The sequence below is a fragment of the Andrena cerasifolii genome, chromosome 8 (genome assembly GCF_050908995.1).
Source record: "Andrena cerasifolii isolate SP2316 chromosome 8, iyAndCera1_principal, whole genome shotgun sequence".
Classification (NCBI taxonomy): Eukaryota; Metazoa; Arthropoda; class Insecta; order Hymenoptera; family Andrenidae; genus Andrena; species Andrena cerasifolii.
In genome coordinates this window covers 5,777,517-5,798,369 of record NC_135125.1, presented here as the reverse complement: position 1 = coordinate 5,798,369, position 20,853 = coordinate 5,777,517, and the positions used below count along the sequence as shown (strand labels likewise).

At 45.0% G+C, this 20,853-nt stretch overlaps 1 protein-coding gene and 1 long non-coding RNA gene across 3 annotated transcripts in view; one reads left to right on the top strand and one right to left on the bottom strand.

Moving 5' to 3' along the window:
- The window catches only part of Rho-6 (serine protease rhomboid 6), a 111,748-nt gene extending 97,581 nt beyond the window's left edge, over positions 1-14,167 (bottom strand). The window contains exon 1 of the mRNA XM_076817996.1: positions 13,654-14,167. The gene's annotated coding sequence lies outside the window, so the exon portion shown is untranslated. The remainder of the gene's footprint in view (positions 1-13,653) is intronic.
- Positions 14,168-14,901: 734 nt separating this feature from the next.
- Positions 14,902-15,369, top strand: LOC143372743 (uncharacterized). 2 transcript variants are annotated; one of them, XR_013086354.1, is made up of 3 exons: positions 14,902-14,968; positions 15,067-15,144; positions 15,261-15,369. It is a non-coding gene; the product is annotated as an uncharacterized LOC143372743 (long non-coding RNA). The 2 variants fall into 2 exon arrangements; XR_013086353.1 differs by having other exon boundaries at positions 14,917-14,968; positions 15,044-15,144.
- The last annotated feature ends 5,484 nt before the right edge of the window (positions 15,370-20,853 follow it).

The window sequence follows — 20,853 nt, the reverse complement described above, 5'->3', positions numbered from 1 at the left end:
TCGTAATTCAGGGCAAAACTCGGGGCACGGGGCGCGATAAGCGTTAACGAGGCTCGGAATAACGCTGCACAGGAGCAGAAGTTAAACTTGTTCGAGTCTGTTGGTCCCCCGGGCCATCAAGCCAGAACCCTACGAAATCATTCGCTTAACGAATCGCGTAGTTCCTCATTGAAACGCTTCAACGCTTGTCTTCGAGCTGTGCAACTACCAAGAGGTTTGCTCGACAGTTCCCGAACCGATTCGAAAAATATCCAGGGCCAGGCTCCCCGCTAAAGTCTAAACTTCCCTCGAGCAACTTCCGCCAACTCCTGACTAGCAGACGATCGCTCCAACCAGCCTCAACGCTCAATGTTCTTAACAAGTTCCCTACTTAGGCTTTTATTTCGCGTACCGAAAAATTTACTTCCTCCTGCACACCCTCCCTTCGCTTCTTCCCCTTTCTACCTCCCCCCCTCGCGCATTCTCCGCTCGGGAAAACACCGAAGTCACGAGATGCTTTGTTCGCTGCGATCTTCGTTTCTAGTTCAAGCTGGAATACTCCGGAGAATATTCTTCAGGCTCGCGATAAGGCAATCCAGCGACCCAAGTGTTCCTCGATATAATTCACCCTTTACCTCGTTACCTTCGTGACGCAGAAATCCAGCAACGTGCTAGGAAGAATCCCCGCGCCTTCTCGGGACGGATCCCCACGGTGTTTCCCGATTTTCCTCGCCGGGAAATTCACTTTGAGCCTTGCGAATGTCGATCGACAACGTTCGCCACGCGCTCTTCTTCTTGTTGCACTAAGCTGCGCGCGGAGTTGCGATGTGAAAGCATTTCCCTCGCGAGGTGTTAAGAAGAGTAAGTTCCGTGAATACATACGACAAGAATTACACCGTAACGATGTCTATCGAAATCTGGAGATTTGAAATTTTCGCCAGATGAACCTACCAGATGACTCAATCCCCGATAAATGGACTCTGAGAACTTGGCGTCGAGGAACGCTTCAAGAGCCATTTCAAAACTGCCCCGAAGAGTGGTGACCGGACCAGACCGTTCCACCCCCGCAGCGCAAACAACAACGACCCGTTGCAGCATCAAGGAACGAGATCCACCGCTTAATTCTCCAGCCGTTTAATTAACCGCCCTTTCAATTCCCGCCCTTCGTGGCGCATAATCGAAAACGATAAATCCCTGGGAATCGCTTCGCCCATCCCCCGCGAGCGAACCCTCCGCGGCGGCTCTCCCTCTCGGCGAGTCAATTTCCCAGCCTTAACCAGTCGCGGCGGCATCCGAAACTTTATTTTTATAATCTCGTGACGGGACGACGTCGTAGTAGCCGTGGCGGTGAATTCCGCGGAGATACCAGCGTCGAGCAAAACGACCTCCCCTCCCTGCATCCCTCTGTCTCCCGAATACCATAACACCGTGCGCGGCGGATCTTTTATCTCGTGGAAAAGAGCGGTGCTCGATGGCCCAGGCTCTTGCAGGCGTTCCCGCCGTGTCGTCGGCTAGGAACGAGCGCCTTAAGGTAGCCGGAAATTCGACGTGTCTAAGGTTAGCCGTCTAGCCCCCGAGGGGTGCAATAGGGTGGTTGGAGGGAAATGGTAGGAGGAAAGAAAAGTGCTGTGGAACCGCTCGCGTTTCCTTACCAGCAGTTTCTTGTGCGCCCGGTCTCATGGCCAGGGGCGCGCCAAAAAGGGGTAGGGGGATGTTTATTGCCGCGGTGCAAAAGCAGTTAGGCTGCTGGTCGTCTCTTTTCCTACCTACGAGGCTGTCCTCGCTCTGATATTTACGCAGTCCCACGCCGAGGATACTGTTTCTCTCTCTATATATTGTTTTTTTTAAAGAGAGAATTCTGTTGGCTCTATGAGGGGCTGGTTTACGATTGGTTAACTTGCTTGGGGGATGGTTTCCTTTGGGGACCTTCCGTGTATTGAGTTCGTTTTCAAAAGGATGGGAACATTCTTTGATTTAGATTTTGTGAAGATACATAGACGAATATAGGAAAATGTCTTTTATATCGATTGCAGTGAGATTAGAACGATCGCTTTTATTGCTCGTGTAATTGCCCGGCTGTCTTATAAATACTCTGATCGATTGTTTGCAACAACTTTGTCGATGGATATCGAACGTCGTTCGCCACACCCCGCAGATGAAGCAACCGCGGCGGGTAAGGTTGATCTTGTTGCGTCAACGGGAATATAAATACGCGTTTTGCTAATTAATGGGAGTTGAATCGCGAGCGTTGGAGCCGGCGCAAATATTGGAGCGGCTCATGGCCCACGGATAAACGCTGAAACTCGGCCAACGGATGTAATCGAACCGCCCCAATTGTTACTAATAATATTTGTCTGTTTATGATTGCCTGGCTGGTAAACAGGGCTTGGTTGCAAAGCCTCGGCCATCATTCGGCGAACAATAACAACGGGAACGGTCTATTAAACCGATCGTCAGGCCCAAAGAATTAATTCGTTCCCTATTAATTCGATGCGAATCGTGCATGCGATTACAAACGCGAGGGTGGGAAGTATTTGGACGTGATCGCCGGTATACTATTTGAAATTATAGCGAGGGAACTGTGAGAAGGTGTAAAGTGAATCCCAGTGGATGAATTTTACGAGACTTTTAATTAAACGAGAATTTGTATTAAGGGGTATTCTGGTCTAGCGCGCGAGTTTCATGAAGATAAGTTCGTTCTTTTTCTGGCGGACTTTTCTGTTCAACATGGCGACATTTTGTGAAAATTAATTTCAATGAATAATCTCGATCCAGACGACCATATTCTTACTGAATAAAAATTTTCATTAATCATTTGTTTCAGATATCTACGAAGGACAAAACCATGGCAAAACGCACAAATTTCATGTCTTCGTACAGACATGTCATACCAATTTTTTCGCGACAAAAAAAAATGTAAATTTAGTTGAAAGAACGATTGAGATTTCAGGAAAAACGTTGTGTAGGGTAAACAAACCAGTAATTGACCGCATATATCAGTGAATGACCATTAGGCAAAGAAATGTCAATTATAAATTTAAACATTATTATATGTTTATAAATGGAGTGTAGTTGCACTTTTAATATCCTATATTTTTAGTTATGCGTACTAAGCAAACGTTAATAAGTATAATTCTTATTAAAAGTATGCGGCCATTTACTGGGCTTCTACACGTTTTGCATTTTATAATTGTTTTTTTTTTAAATTGCGATAAGAATAAGTAATTATTTTTATAGAAATTTCAAGAAAAATAAATTTAAATGCAATTTTCACAGTTGTTTGGTTGTTATACATAAATATATTCAAGTATTAATCTCAAAGGTCCATAGATTCAACAATTCGGTCATTCACTGGTTGGTTTACCCTAGTACACTTACTTTCATTGCTCATAAAAAATTCTGAAAAATGGTCATGAAACTCTCGCGCTAGACCAGAATAACCCCTTAAAGAAGAATCTCTAGAGTTCAAAATATTAATTTCTGTAAGAGAAGAGTGGCGCCCCTCAGTGGCACACGAAGGAAGAAGGGTGGGAGAAGGGAAAGAAAGGGTAAACCCTTCCTAGAGTTAAAGAGCATTCAGAATTTATAACGATTTGAATTTATATGGAGTATAGAGAATTCTAGAGTATCATTTAAGATTGCAAAGAGTATGTTCTACGCCACTCACAGTCCACTAATATTTTCTCATTACACACCCTGTAGCATCGTTACACCCCACTTCGTCAACGCTTCCAAACAGGTCTGTCACGAATCACGGCGAGTAATCTCGTGAGTAACCAAGGGGATGCCTGTGGAAAAACAATTCCTCGAGTAACTTTTAATAGAAAGCTGGCCCTCCCACCCTCTGCCCCTAAGTTCCCGCCGCTGACACGTCATTAAAGAAAGAACATTTCTCTGCCACCTAAGGGGGATGGTGGACGGCGAAGGGAAAATGGGAGGCAGCGTCGCGTTCGCGAAAATTATGCCGCCCACCTTCGACTCTAACGCGATCTCGTTTTCTGCGCGAATGGAAAGCCAAGCGGGGTTCGGGAAAGGGGGGAAAAAACGGTGGGAAAGAGCGTGTCGTTTCGCGAATCGCTTCCCCGTGGAGGAGACGAGCCCAATGAACCGAGGGCAGCGGCGAAACAGCTGGAAAATTATGTTTCTTTTCGGGGGTAATCTTGTTTTCGCGCGGTGGAGGGAAGCGTAAAAGTAAAGGAGGGAAAAGAGAGAGAGAGAGAGTAAAGTATTCTGGGAAATTAGATTCGAATACTTTGTTGAACGAATAGGTTCACCTATTGTAGGTGTTTCGATTTCGACGGTGGTGCTGCGGGTGTTTGTTGATCTTATGGAATGTGAAGTGGGACGTGAGTAGGTACTGAAGAGGTGGCTCCTTCTTGATTGATATAGCACTTAGGAAAGGTGAAAGAAAAATTAAAGAAACCTCCAAAACCTTAGTAATAAACTCCCACCACTCCATACTCATCCTAGTATTTATTAATAACTATCTAGAAAAAAGCCACAGCGTCCCTAAAAATTGATCAAGCCCAACGAAAATGAAGGAATCAAGGATCCAACAATCCATTCGCAAGAGTGCGCAAAAAAACGTTCTCTCGGCGGAGGAGCCCGCGAAAATTCACCTGTCCTCGAGAGCTTGGCGTATTTTCCCGAGTCGCGAGGAGCCGGACGAAAAGAAACACCAAGTTCGAACAAAAAGGCTCGCGAGACAATGGCCTTCCGCGAGGTCTCCTTATCAATGCATCAAGCTGGGCTGGCAACGGAATTACTCGAACTTTTTTAGACTTTTCTTCGCGGTGGCCAGCGGACAATAGGGCTGCCAGCTACGGTACACGTGAATGCTAAATTTAAAAAGTAAGCCCCTGCCGTGGCCGGGAGGGGGTGGGGGCAAATTTATGGCCAGGCCGAGTACAAGTTTACAATTACACGGAAGAACGGGGACGGGGAATCCGCGTCTTAATCCCCTTTTTATCTCTCCGCCCACCCCCACACACCCCTCCCCGTGACCCTCTGCTCTGGTATCTATGACCCTTCGGGGGGAATCTAGGCGCCCCGGCAGATATACGAAGATACGAAACGAGCAACGATCGCAGATACGAAAATCGGGTCCCGAGATTAGGGGAAGATGCATCTTCCGTTGCATGGAAATTTATCCAGCAGCCTTTGTCGATTTTTGGAGGCGACGGGGAAGACTGAAGACCTCGAACCAGGGTAATCTACACTCTGTGGGTATTTTAGGCGAGGAACGTGTGGCAAGTGGATCTGTATCGTCGGATGACTTGTGGGGAATGTTCAAAGGAGATCGACACTACCGATTTCTGGAAGAACAGAATCTTACACGAGCAACGCGAGGAACAGAGTAAGAAAATAAATTCTCGCCTACACTCCGCGACAAAAAAATAGCACACTGTGTAATTTTCTTCATTTTTGCATAAGAAATTGTATAATAACGGTTCTCGTATTACGTATCAGATTCAGTCAGCAATAGATTGCACATGTTCAGGGTAAAAATTTTAGTTTTGCCTACTGGCTTAAGGTACAGCTGAAAACGTAGACATTAGTGGTGACCGCTGCGTCAAATTGATAGCGCACCTTCAAAGTTTTCCTTCTCCAGTTATTGCTAAGTCGTTCATACAGGCAAATATTTAATACTCTGCGTGTTTCAGTATCGAAATGTAGTGAAATTAACAACAATGGGTCGTGGTGAAAGATTGAGCGAGTGTGAAATAGTAACAATTAAAGATTTGCGTGAAGAAAATTGTTCCATTGCTAAGATTGCGAAATTGTTAAGTCGCAGTCGTAAAATTATATACAATCTTTTAAGAAATGTAGAGGAATATGGAAGAAAGAAAAGCACAGGACGTCCGAAAGTGACAACCGACCGTCAACGACGTGCTATTTTAAGGGTTGCGTCAAATTCTGTTGCTACTGCAAGAGAAATTGCTGCAGAAGCTGGAGTAAACACTAATGTACGTAATGTACAGCGTATTATAAAACAATGTAAATACATAAAACGCAAAAAACTGATGAGTAAACCACCGCTAACCAAGCGACATAAAGAAGCTCGGTTACAATTTGCTGAAAAATATATTCATTGGAGGAAAAAATGGCGGAGAGTTATTTTTAGTGACGAAAAGAGATTTACGTTAGATGGACCGGATGGGTATCGTTGTTATTTCCATGATTTGCGTAAAGAAACACATTTTAAGTCGTCGACATTCAGGGGGTGGAGGAGTAATGGTGTGGGCTGGAATTGGGAACCATGAGAACACTGAAATTAAGTTTATAAATGGAACAATGAAGAGTCCAAATTATATTACTTTAATAGACGAATAGTTGAAGAAACATGCAGTAACGAGTGGGGGCCCTAACTATATTTTCCAACAGGACAATGCAAGTGTTCGTACAGCAAAGGCTGTCAAAGAATACTTTCGACAGCAAAATATAAAAATTTTAGACTGGCCAGCCAGGTCGCCGGACTTGAACATTATTAAAAATTGTTGGGCACAATTATCGAGATCAGTATATGCCAAGGGAAAACAATTCCAGACCGTTGAGGAATCAAAAAATTGCATCGAACGAAACTGGATATCATTAAGCCGAAAATTTGTTAAAAAATTATTTAAATCTGCACCAAAGCGTTTAATATCAGTGGAACTACAAAATATTGAAAAAATATTTTTCTGTACACATTAAGTATTTTAAGATAAATGTGCTATCTTTTTGACGCGCCGATTTTTCGTTACTTTTCAATAAGTTGTAAAGTAAAATTATTCTTTTGTAATAAATGTATTCAACTACATTGACATAATTTGTTATTCTCATTAAACACTGTGAACGTCAAAAGCAATGCCATATATTGTTCCAAATCTAAAGAAACTTACATTTACACAGTGCGCTATCGTTTTGCCGCGGAGTGTAAGATGGCAGCTTAAAAGTAATGCCACGGTCGGACGAAGGGTTAACAGGTGCCGGGACGCGGTACATGCCCCTTTCGGGTCCCGAAGATAAGGAAACTCGAATGCAGACGAGGGAACTCGTCGGTCGTGGATTACGGGACACGTTTTCTCGCTTCAACGTGGGAAGAGGGAGCACCGTGAAAAACGAGGGGACTGTAATTCCGCGATCTATCGCGAGCACTTGGCAATCACAATTTCAAAGTTATCAAGCGGCCCAAAGTGATCCATACGATAGGAAATCCCAATATTTATACCTACGTGACAAGCGCAACGCGAGCACAGATAGGAACCCCCCTCCGCGCCTGTCCGATCGCGACCCCTTTCCATCAGCCTCGAAATTCCAAGTTTATAGTGTACGTCGTTCATTCGGCAACATCTGCGGGGACGCACGTGCCGTCGCTCCAAATTTACTCGAGCGGCCAGCATCCTTCGAATTACTGTTCTACCGTGCCAGATAACTTTATTACAATTGAAATTAGCGGGTTGCCGAGTGAGTCAGCCCCAGCCCCCCCGAGGGAGGGGCCGGAGGGGGCTTTAAACAATTAACACGAAGCTTTGAATATCGCGCACCGTCGACCCCGAACCAATTAACACGCTTCCGCGGGGAAAAATCTAGAAAGCTTGGCCAGCAACGAATCACGCGTCCAACGTTAATCTTCAGCGTTGACACCCTGTTAGCTGGCGACTGAAACGGCGGTGGAAGATCGAAAGTGGATGTTTAATCGAGAAACTCCCGCCCCGTTATTAAACGACCCATTATTTAACGCCGCCGAGGGTGAGGGCTAGGCTCGATATTTAAAAAGGCGCCCGAACGTGACCGGACTGATAAAAGCGGGAATTAACGCGGGATGGAAAACTTGCAGCCGCTTTAATTACGTTTCGCGAGTTAAGCTGGTCCTTCGCGGTTAGGTCCCACCCCTCCCTTCTTAGGGGTATCCCAATGGAGCCACTTCGGTAACAGCGACTAATTGCTGGGAGAGAGGAGCTCGGATCGCGATATCTCGCGGCTGATAAGAATTCACGGCGTTTCGAGACCACCCTGGGCGCGGACAATTTATGGAATTAATTACCGAGGGCGATTAATCTCGGCGGAATTGAATGTAATTCATTCGTCCCCTGTTTCCATTATTTTTTCAACGATTTATACGGGGTTGAAGATTGCGCTTTAGAATTTTCAGTGGCTTTTAAACGACGAACAACCCAGGCGACACGACTCGGTAGGCCGCGGCGTGGACTGGCATGTGTGCCGAGTAACTTTCAGCCGATATTATCTGCTGTGAGGGTAAATTCATGTTAATCGGCTTCTCTGGCTCGACGGAATGGTATATGGACCGGGTACGTGGAGTTTTAAACGGTGCCGCGGAATCGTCGGCGTGTAGCCTCTCCGAGGGGATAATATTGCCAGTACAGTGAACGAAAATCGGCCGGGGTAAATCAAAAGCACGGCCGAAAAACTCGTATCGGTTTATTAAACCGCCCCGGGACATTTTCGCGTACTGATTACACGCCAATGGGATTATTCACGACCTCCGTTTCCTTTTTTCCCCGAACCCTCCGCCCCGCAGCAGCCCCGCGCGAGCGGAACGGTGAAACGTGTACGGGGCCACGATCGACGCGAAATTGGTCCGATGCCAGATCGAGCTTAAAGCTTTTCTACTGTCCGCTGCAAATAATACGCCAGGAACTGCGCTGGCCGCCGGTCGTGGGACACTTGGTCAGATATGTATTTGAAAAATCGCTAACGCCCGATACGTTAGAAGATATGCCACGTTATTCCACCCCTGGATGGTTCTGCGCTTCTCCATTTACCAAGGCTTATAGTGGACGCGATAAATGGACGGAACACCAGCCTGGTCGGGAAACTGATGTCCACTGAGCTGATTATGGGAGATGGTGATTGGCCTGATAAGGGGTGGAAAGTTGGTATGCTTGAGGAGTATTCAGCTAATGTGCAGAATTGAGAATTGGGTTCGACGTAGGAAAAATTGAAAGCTTAGGTACTTGGAGAAATAAGCAATGAATTGGAAATTAAGTAGAATGAGACTGACATGAAATAGGAAGCTGCAGAGAGACTTTAGACTCTCCTGGAGCAGAAGTGATAGAGTGGGATTAGGAAATTGTTTTTCCGTGGCACAGTCGTTGCGAAGAGAAGTGTATAACTGTGGTATCTATCTGGTTCATTGCGCTCTGCTAGTGGAAAGAAGGGTAGAAGGCTCTCTCTCTCGTTAAGAAGACAGAAACCCTAGGAAAGTGTATTTTTCTTTTGGGTTCGTTTGTCGTAACCGCGGAGCGGAATGATATCGTAATTCCTCGGGAGATCGCGAAAAAATAATCCCACGGTTTCCTATCTGGCATCGCGGGATAAAACCGCGGTCTGGGATTGGAGCCGATCCAAATCTTCGTATAAATATTACCGTTTCCCGTTGATCATATCGCGGAATGTTAATTTCGGGGAGGGTAAAAATGGACGGCTGTCGAACCCCGTTCCTTCGTTTTCGCCCGCCGAGGAGTAGATTCTGGATACCGATAAGGCTTCAACGAGTGCCCCAAGTCTGAATTGCTTCTGATAAAAATCTCTCTGCGTGTCGTCTGTGTGCTCGAATCAACCACCTCTGCTCATTTCCCTCTTACTACTTTCAGTTCTACGTACTGCCACTGGGATAATTATCCTTACAGCAGGATGAAAAAAATGGGTACCTCGAGGGAAAACGCTGGACCTCGGGCGATTTGAAAAATTCAAAGTCCTTTCCTGAAGCTGGTGAACCTCCAAGTAGGGAACACAGAGAGCACCCTTCAATTGCACGGATTTCGCTTCGAAATCTCAATTCTACTTAGAAACTGAGGTAACTATTTACGGGACAAAGGTGTCCTAAAGGAACCGAGGAGAATTTCTAATGACTTTAGCAAAACGAAATATCGTTCATCGATGTTCACGACCAAGCACGTAACAATTCGCGCAGTCGACGAAAGCATCGAAATCGACCGCGAAGATGATCGTCGGCCAGACGATGATCGCAATGCTGACGAGGGTTGCAACGAAGCGAACGTTTTCAACGCGGGCGAATCGTATTTCTGCCCAACGCATTTGCGACTTTCTTATCCACCCCCGTGTGTCTCTGGTGACAATGGACGGGGACGACGAACAAAGGATCGTGCGGGGGTGAAAAAGCAGTCCGTCTCTCACTGGTAACAAGACGCTCGCCCCTTTGACCCCCCCGCCGTTATGGGAGACAAAACAACTTTGGGTGCTTCGGTATCAATTGGAAATCGATGGGAGCCACCAGCGAGTCCTTTCATTTTTCTAATTTCCAGCTGTACGTGGCGTCCCGTGCTTCCTGCGCGACGAGGCTACTCTTTGCCCTCACGAAGGGAAAATAAGTCTTGAGTTCTCCGGAGAAATTTAATTAACGTGTGCCTCTTTGCTCCAAAGAGCTTGCGAGAGGGAGAGCTTTAGGAGGAGGAACTTATTCTCAGATGAATTCGAAAGAAGACTATTGGTAGTTGAAAACACTCCAAGCCTTTAGGTTTCTTATAGGGCAATGGGAATAACTGATCGAAGCATTACAAGGTTTTATAGGGTAGAAACTCCGGAGAGGTGGTGCAAAAGCGAATTACTCGAACGCAACGCAATTCTCGAAATGCTGGAAAATTTCATGGAAAATTCCTGCGCAGCCATTCATACAGCAATTTTCAAAGTTCAGGGGGAACTTTTAATCGTTCACGAACCGCCTGTTTTCGATAGGATACTGTGTACCGGGATGTTATAAAATCGCGATGCAATTCGCCCGGCGTGAAATCGTTTAATAAACGACGTCAACCCTCTAGGTATTGATGAATTTCGGGGGCGGACATCGTTCGCAATTTTTCACCCCCCCCCCCCCGCCCCCTCAGCCGAGGCGACACGCGAATGTTTCGCATACTGTGAGTCCACGCTCCGTTTCGTAAACACGCGAAATTTATCGGTCAGTTTTTTTCGCCGGCGTTTGTGCATCCATGCGGAACCTTACTCTATCCAGTTCAATATTAAATGTGCCCCTCTCTGAGCATACATTCCCCGAAACGATCCTCTCACCACCCTGCCCACCCCCGAATCGTCCGATGAACTACGAATTCCTGAAACTTCTATCCCGACGCACCCTGCTTCTACGCCAAAACACCCCAGATTACGTGGAAGAGTCGCGGATAAAATAAGCGAAAATTCGACCGGTTTCTTCGGAGCCCCCGTGTTTCAGCAGCGGATCCCTTTGAAGGGGCGCAACGAAAACAAAGGCGAGGCTAGCACGGAAGCACGGCGCGGCTATTCCAAAGGGAAATATTTAGACTGGCGCGTGTCTTCGCGGTGGCAACCTTGAAAGGAGGACGCTCAAACACGCGGAAGTCGACCGTGTCCGGGAGCTATCGTTGGACTGGTATTTAGGAAGATGCTTTGGATCGGCGACGTAAAAATATACGCTACGAAAACGCCCGTTTACGTGGCTGAAGTGCTACCAGCGGAGGTCGAACTATACACACTGCTCTCGAAATAATTAAACGGGCAGTTGCTCGAATCAGCTTGCTGCTCGATAACGTACCCAATAACGCGATATTAAATGGAGTTTTGTAGATATTTTGGTAGATAGAGGATAATTGCAATTACTGTGAGATTTTTGTAGCAGCAAATTGGCTGAACCTTGCCCGTTACATCTCATGGTACAATTAGGCTCGTGGCACTTTAGTACTGTTCTTATGTTTTGTTAATTGCATTCAGATGGGAATGTAATAAAGATTTATTATTATTGGTAGACTTTCAATCGGTACTAGTTGATAGCAATGGATATTAAAAAGTACAAAAAAGTGGATAAAGTACTACATGTAATGCTGAGTGGTTTCTACTACTTAGGTTTCAATAAACCCTTTAAGAAGTCTCCCTACTTTGTTTTATTATTATTGTTAAATGAGTTTATTGCACAATTACAATTAAAATTTTTAAATTAAAATTAAAATTACAATGGCGAGTAGGCGAGATTCAGCATTAACTGCTGCTCTACAACCTAAAGAGCCGTTGGGAGATAGGAAAAGAAAGGAAATAACGATGAAACGACTACAGAGGAAACCGTGAGAGAATGAAAGGACTTTGACGGCCGAAAAAGGTGCGCGATATTTGGGATTTTTTTTACGAGACACCCTGAAATTATATTAATTGACAACTTTATGCCTATATTTGTACATACTTAGGGAATATTTTAAGTAATTTAATTTTAAAAAAGAAAGGTACCTAAAACTTTAAACGCGTTTTTGTCAAAACGACGTTCTTCGAATTGGTTAGTATGATATCTCAAAAACCAATCGCCCAATTTACTTCAAATTTGGTATATATCTTCAGCAGATGTCCCATTCTCATTGTTACCAAAACTAAGTCGATTTTTCCAAAATTAGACTTTTGCGACTTAAAAACCAGCGAATTTTTTGCAAAAATCGATGTCTGTTTTAGACGCTGCCATTCTTTTTTTACTCTTCAGTATTTCTCATTTAATCTAGTTCAGACGATAGCCACGCTCATACAGATTACACAAATTTTTGAATTTTCTATTTCAGTCAACTACAACGGCTGATTTTATGCTAATTACGCGCACATGACTTTTATGAGGCGCTCTATTTGAAGCCCTATAACTCCGCATGTAACCACTATTCTTGCATACAATTTTTTTTTCATATCCTCTAAAGATTGGCAATTAAAACCACCAAGTCGGAAGTAAATATATGTAATGGTTTTGTTTTAAAAGAATTCCCAAAGCTCGCATCGTTTATTCGTCCGTCAAAGTAAGGAGACCCTTTAATCCAATTTAAAATACCGCAGGATTGCTAATAACATAGAAATCCTGCAAAATTCTGATGAAAGGAAACTACAGTATTTGGCTAGAAAGGATAAAACATCGAGTTTAAAACAATTTTCGCTTATATTACAAGAAATTAGCCGCGAGATTTTCGCCGAGGGGAAACATCGAGGAAAAAACGCTGCCGTGAAAAGCGCGGTTTGAAAGGGACGAGATTCAACGAAAGAGCTTTTAATCTAACCGAAAATCGGGCCGAAAAATCGCGAGAGTGCATTCGGCTCGAAGATAACGACCGCTTTCATCGTAACTTGATAAACGGCGCACTCTGCCGCCGTGCCCCCTCCCCCCCTAACCCGATCTTCAAAAAGTAAAAGCAGAGCGAACCACTTGACCGATGGTTGACACAGCTGCACCACTTGAGAAACATTCGTTTCCATTAGTGCCCCGTGCACCGCGACGCCGGTTAAAGGCGACGGGCTCGCATTAAAATCATCAAGAAGCATCTAATCAGCGACATTGCTCGCCCAGCTCATTTAGGAGGGAAATTCAAACTGCTCCATCATGGCGGCCATGTTTCTTTTTTTGGCGCCTTTGGTGGCCCTTTGCATGCCCCCTCTTCCCCCGATCTAACAGTGTATCTAATAATAGTAATAATAAGCGACATCGTCGGTCCGACGAACATTTCCCAAGAGCACAGCGTTCTCAGTACGTAATCTACTTACGAGCAGTATCCTGTCAATTTTACCGCTGCTGGGCCAGACGCTAGCCAACAACCGTCGCGGCCAACGATCGCGCGCGTATATACCCTTCCCACGCTTCGTTGCAACAGCCCGGCGCTCGCGAATTGATGAAATCGCGGGAATCGGCACGTACGGAGGCGGATAAATAATACGCTGCGATCTTACCTTGTTTGTCCAGCCGGCGATCAGTCACTCCATGGTCCCTCGAACGGCGGCGGGTTCTGGTCTCTCGGATCCCCCTGGTGTCCACCGGTCTGGATCCTCGGATTCAGCGTCCACGGGTCTTCCCGGCGCAGAACACAAGCACTGTATTTTAAACGCGTACCGTAGACGCGGGGACGAGCGATACGTCACGAGGCATTCGCGATGGAACTTGCTGCTTGACGTCCGCGCGTGCACTGACTTCTGTTCGGTCGCGCCAGCTCGCAGTCCATCCACCTTGGACAAGCGTAGACTCGTCGCGCCGCCGTTACCATGACGACGGGTCAACAGCCACGCGCTGCGCGCGCAGCGAAGACACTGTCACCTTGGGACTCGGCGACGTGCGTGCGACAAGGACGTCGAGAGGCGAGCGTGTCGTCTCTTTCTACGCCGCGCCAGTTAAGTCACGAAATTGTTACACAGCCGTCTGAAAAATTAAGAACGACGCCTGTTAACGCGAAACGAACGATCACGTTTGTCTTGCTGGAACAGCGGCTTTGTCACCGGTACGAAGGCAAACACGAAGCGTCGAACGGCAGGAATTTGAGACTACGTAGACACAGCTACTGAGCTGGTCAAGTGACGGTGTGATACAACAAAAATATGATTGACTTGACCGGAAGTGGAGCCCATCGCACTTCGCGCCAAAAACTTCGTCGCACCGACGTGAACGTGCCTTAAAGACACATGAGTGACGTCACGTTTGAATTTCGTATATACATCGCAGGCATTAGTCGAAAGTGAGTGGTGCGGCCAGTATCTGCAGTCGGTGTGCTAGAAGTGACGGGACGTCGATAGTTTTCTCGCGGATTCGTGAATTCCATAGCCTAGTTATGTTATTACCGCGATCGTGCCGAGTGTTAATAACGATTGCGACGCGAAAGGAGCGTCGAACACCAACGGGATCCACCGAACAAGCTGATGCTGCAGGATGGTATCCGTGAATACGCAAGCTTCCCGCCAAAGCGACAGATTCTCCTGCGATCAGCGTGTTCCAGGGACGACGTTCCCTAACCTCTCATCCGGCGGATTCGCAAGCAACGCCAGGATAAATTATAAGGTAAGGGGCGAAGTTTGCTACGGTGGAAATTTAATCTTAACGGGAATGGGATTCCGCGGACGATGCGACCAGACTAATTACACACTGCCACTAGCCGATTCGGTAGTATTAATCACTTTCGTGAGAAACGCGAACCATAAATATTGATTGACAGATATAGGATAACTGTACCTAATATCGCCAATGTTCCTAATATCGCCACTCGCTGTATCTCGCAAAGTAACCTCTAAAATTTATCGGTTATGCACTGAATTAGTACCTAAACGTATGTAGGAAGACATACTGTAATTGCAGCATCGTGTGATCAACTATTACAGAGAGAGAAGTATTTTAGTGAATCTTAATAGTGAAAAAATTTATTGGACTGCCACAATTTTACATCACATTCGGAGAAGGTACATCTAGTAATTCTGTGAATGCAAAAATATCTACTAGAAATACCTGATTAATGTACTTAAGGACTTAATCGATTGAAATATTTGTTATAAAGAAAATAGCGTTTTTCTTTTAGCAGTATACGTTTTCTTAATACCGCCTACCGGAGAACAATGGTTTCGATGCAATATTTGTTACAGGTGAGGTCACGAAATGTGCGGAGAAACCGAAATAAACTTTATTTGTCCAATTTCCGAACGCAAAAAATAAAATATTATGAAAATCCTGCTTCTATATTTTTGTAAAAAAAAAACAACTTTTTTTCAATCTAATCTTAATCAAAGATTGATAAAAAAAAACATTTATTGAGCAGGAAATAATAAAAGCACCTGCGAAAATGACTTTAAAAACTCATATATACATGAATTAATCAATATTTCTTGAGCTGGCGATATTAGGTACATTTTTTCAGGACCCGATTTTTGCATGTCTTACGTTTTTTGAGTCCTAATTAAAAATGTGTAGGTTCCAACGATTCTAGCTTCTGCTACATGAAATATGACTAATTTCTCTTTAATTTGAAACGAACTGCATGCAGCAATATGAAGTATTATTCAATCGACAGCGATTTAACTTTTGCCTGGCGATATTTAGTACAGTCACCCTATCTAATGATCGATGTCGGGTTCAGGTAAGAGGTTACGGTGAGGGATGTAGCTTCATGTGTCTGGTCACGTGATCTACAGTGGCAGTAAAAAGAAAATTCAAATAAATAACAAATTTTTACCTACCGCGCTGGGATTATTAGTCTGTTATATTAATCCAATGCAAGGAGATACTATTATTTCTTATCAAATTGTAGTGCATTCGTTATTGATCGCTGTTTAAACTTCCCTTTGACCATCGTTGTATTATACCTTTCATTCCTTTTCAAATTCAACACGACGAACTTGCTGTTCGAGTTACGAATGCAGACTTTTAGGAGAGTGAAGCAACTCTCCCATAGTGTCGCTGATCGTATTAATTATTAACGCTGAATCGTGAATGTTACGGTGGCCGAAATTGAAACGCCCCCGTTGCAATATTGAATAAAGTGGGAGCCATTTCGCGCGCCGCAATTAACCGATGATGAAGTAACTTCACCCTAGGAGGTGTGCATTTATATTTATTATCCCCCAGAGGGGAGTTAAGCGTCCGAGTGCAAGTTTCGCCGTGTCTGCCCTTCCTGCTGACCCTTTCTCGTCTGGAATTAACATTTCTACGGGCACATGGTGTCTTCCGGGCGCAGATGAAACCTGGATATAGTATTAATTAAATCTCGTTATTAGCGTTTACCAGCGCGACGTACCGCTGTCTTTAGCCCGCTACAAATCCGCGGGAAATGAAAAGTTACGTTTATTGGATTCACTGCTGGAGCTTTTACGGAGAAAGCTTACATTTAGATTGCTTTAAAAACGTTTGAAAAACCTTCTTTCGTTTATTAAAGTTCATCATTTCGAAGATAATACTGTAGCTGGCTTACGAGGAGAATTTTAGCGTGAATTTCTAGATTAAGGGCTCGAGGTTATGAAGCGGCAACTATTTTTTCAATCACATTGTTAAGCGTGAAAGATTATGCGGATTTCATTATTTGTAAGCCATATTCTAATGTTCCTTGAATTTTCTTTGCCGCGTCAGCTAATTTCCCAAGCTATCGTACTTTTCGGAATATATCCCTGCGGGAATTTGAGAGACACGGGCGAAAGTGTCCCTTTTTTGCCCCTTTTACTTCCTCCCCCGATTCGAAATGAGCCGTGCTTAATTCTGACGTTAATTAATCTTCGGAGCAAAGCTCCCTTGGCTTCAGAGAGAATCCCCCCCTTTTTTCGACAGGATAACTCAGTCCCCTTTAAATAATTCGAGCCAGGGGAAATAATCAAGTTTCGTGGAAAAAGCGCCAGACCCTGGGGGCCTGTTTATTATAGGCAGCACACGAAACATTTATATTTTTTAAGCAACGGAGAGCTTAATGCGCGTTACCTTTAATGCCCATTATAGACTGATGTGCATACAGGGGCTTTAATATTTATTAGAGCTGAATGCGAATTCACTTTAATGTAACAACATGCATTAACGTGATAAAGGTGCTTTGCCACCGATATTTAATGCCCCCTCTTCTTGCTGCATCCCATTTCTCGGTACGTTTTGTTCATTTTTCGGCAAGGCAATCATTAATTATTCATTACACTCTGAGCAGAGAAAATAAGGTGTTTCGGCTATATTGATAAACAGTGTATAATTAGTAGCATTATCTCTTGTTAGCTCATCGCAGATGCTTTATTTGACGTTACCCTCCGCGAATTTATAGCAGTTTCATGTTTAACTTATACCTTTGCGCGCACTCCAAATACTCGATTATTTAAAATCCCATTTAAATAAATCCACATTCACGCGTACGCAACGTGCACCTCAGAACACAATCCAACCACCTTTCTGCATATGGAAGCACAGCTTAAATCTCCTCACACCGAAGCAATCCAGTCTGCTCGAATATCCCAATTGCCACCTTCATTTCCAAAGCGATAAACCCTAATCCTAGCCACTCGAAGTAGCCAGCTGTTCCAAAAGTTCGAATTCTCTTTTATTAGCCCTAAATAGTAGACCAGCTTCGATTTCTTCTAATTCTCGAATAGTTCCTCGTGCCCACCCCAATTTACCATTCCCAGAAGCAGCGCATGAAGCTTTCGAAAGAAATAAAAAAAAGAGACACCAGCCAATGCTGGAGCAGCCTGGAATATAGCGCGACACAGGCATAATCGAACGCAAAAACGAACAAAAGGCGAAAGGGCGGGATTTTTTACGAGCCCTGTCGAAAAAATGCACTCCGACTAGGGCGTATCGCGGCGACGACGGCGTGAAAAGTGGCCGAAACATTTTACTGATTTTCACGGGCCGCGTAACGCGTCGCCCTTCTCTTTTTTCATCCCTTTCCGTTCGGAAAATACATATGTCGTACATATACGCGCGAGGAGGGATCGTGCATTTTGCAGGGGCTAGCCACTCGCTCGATGGACACGTGACCCCGGCCCCCTAATCAAATGAAAATTACTTTTCATCGCGTAACCAGCTTCATCGCGGGAAATTCAACGAATTAAAGGCAGATCACGCTGGGAATTACACGCGGCCGCGTATCAGCCAGTATCAAGTTTCAATAGCCCGGATGGAATCGCAAATTCTCTGATCGCGACCCGCTCGATAATCGCCAGACTCCAAAACCCACCGATTTCCGGGCGGAAAATCGCGAAATATACCGACGAGGAACCGTTAAATGGAGGAAAAGCGAGGGTTGTTTACAATTTTCGAATTGGATTTGCTGCCAGCTGCTAGCGGAGCGACTCGCCGGCATTAGGGAGAATTAAAACTGTACCTCGTTGGATATTCCGCGCGTTTTAATCGAGTCCCGTTAAATGCATCCGAGTTTTTCGTTTAACAAACCACAGATTGGCGGGAATCTCGACGGGACTTTAAGGGATGCAGGTAGCGAACTGCCTCTCAACTTTTTTTCCAGGGGAAGGCAACTTCGGGCTGACGGTACAGAGAAATATAGCAGATATTTGCCCTTGCTGTTCCGAACCCACTTTGCGGTGCTAATTTAATTAAAATTTTAAAACCAAAATTTAAAAATATTCACTTTTTTCAGTATCAGTTTTTTAAAAATAAGCGATTTTTTTCTCAAAAGCGGAACTGCCCCTACTGCCTCCGTCCGCCTCCGGACGCGCATGGCTAAAAGTTTCAGACTCTAGTACTAGGTATACGATCCACCCTTTGAATGCGATAATTCAAATCCTCGGTACATCCGGACGACCGAAAACTGGGCCCTGATACTCGTGAATTAATTGTACCGAAAGTTTTCGCCGACGCGGGGACTACTCGAACCTGCCGCGAAAGCAAATTAAACGTGCTTTCGAACTGCCAGTTTGTATTCAAAGGTCTGAAAAGTTGGGGGATCCGCGAGGCAAGGGAAGAAAACGGTTTCGGCCGGTATTTTGAGCCGGCAATGGTACCGGTATAATTAATTTTGCGGTGGAATTGCGCGACGGGGTTGAAAGGAAGGCAGGGAGAGGAGCAAGGAAGTAACAAGCGCGAGGAAAATAAGAGAATCGCCCGGTGAATATTTTTTCCGCCTATTTTCCCGCCGCGAGGGAAGTCTCTCGAAGAAGAGGAGCTGCGGCAGCTTGAGCTCCCCGGAAATGCGCGCAAAAGGGGCGAACGGGGAACGGAACTGGGGCCGGGGAGGGACTGCGGGGCGGAATACGCCGCTGAATTATACGCGTCGTGGAAATTAATAAGAGAAACGAAGTAAACACGTGCCACTGTAATATGCTGAAGAGGCATAATTAATTCAAGACTCTGCTCCGTGGATGCTGCTTGTTCGTGGATCATCGGATCGGAGACGAGAGCCACGTGGCTCCGAATTTTCAGTGACTTAGGGGCCTTCCATTACGAGTTTTCGAGAAATAAATGGGAATTTGGAGAGCTTCTGAATATACGGAAAATTTCGAAGCACTTTGGGCAGTTTTCTGCACAGCAGGTGGGAAATTTTGGGGATATTGACAATGTTGCTTAAATGTTGTGGAAATTCGAGGGTAACTGAAGCTCCTGGAACACTTTGAGCTATGTTTAGTTGATGAAATATGGAATTCTGAAGGGTTTAAAAGGGGAGCGTACATTCTCGTCGCTGTTCCAGATTTTTCGATGCTATGAATAATATGCTGGACGGCTTTGAAACAGCGCGATAAATGATCGCATGGTAATGATACATTTTCATGGGAGGCGTGCCTTTTTTTTTTATACAGCGTCCTTTTTTCCAAAGGATGCTTATATCTTTTTATCCGGTGTATCGATGTGATATGTACGAGGAAACGGGGTCGTATAAATCTAGTTAAATCCGCGGCTGAATCGTGTGCCCGGCGAGCTATGAAAACACATATTTGCGTCGCGATGCAAGTACATTCGGGGTTTATCGAAATTCCAGCAACAGAAATGTGTAACACAAAACCTATTCAGAAACCACGGCCTTTTATGTAGTCGCGCGTCATTTGCATACACGCTTTTGCAAGCTGCGGCCTTTCTGCGGATGCCAACGATGTGAACGGAGCCTTCTTGACGGAGCAAAGAAAGCGAAGGGCACGTAAGTATTAAATCCGATACAAATGTAGAATGTAACGTTGACAAATAGCTACACGAATACGTGGGGGCCGTTGCTATTTGGCGAAAAAAGTCTGTGCAAAAATAATGAGCAGGGGAATCGTTACTAAATCTTTAGAAACACGTATATTCGCGTATTCTGCGTGCATTATGGGATCCCCAAGCTACTACTACGTATAATATAATAATAAACAGAGCAGTGATCAGAATGATGGTAGTAAATTTTATTTGTTCACTAAAGTATCTTGCTCCTCTTCAGGGTTCCATAGCAAAGGGCATAGGACTCCAAGAATAAAGGAATTTTCATAAACAGATACTGTCTGAAATCGCGTTCTAACGCCCTAACGAGACTCGCCTCCATTCTTCCATTCGGAAAAAGCCGAATCGTCTGTTATCCTGAAATTTCTAGCGCCGCACGTGTCGCGGCCAATGAAACGCGTTGATTTTACAAATTCACTTGGAGCGGCGGGCACGCCAGCCCCGGTGTACCATTAATTTCAACCCGATCCCCGCGTGAAACGAAATTACACGCTCGCGGAATA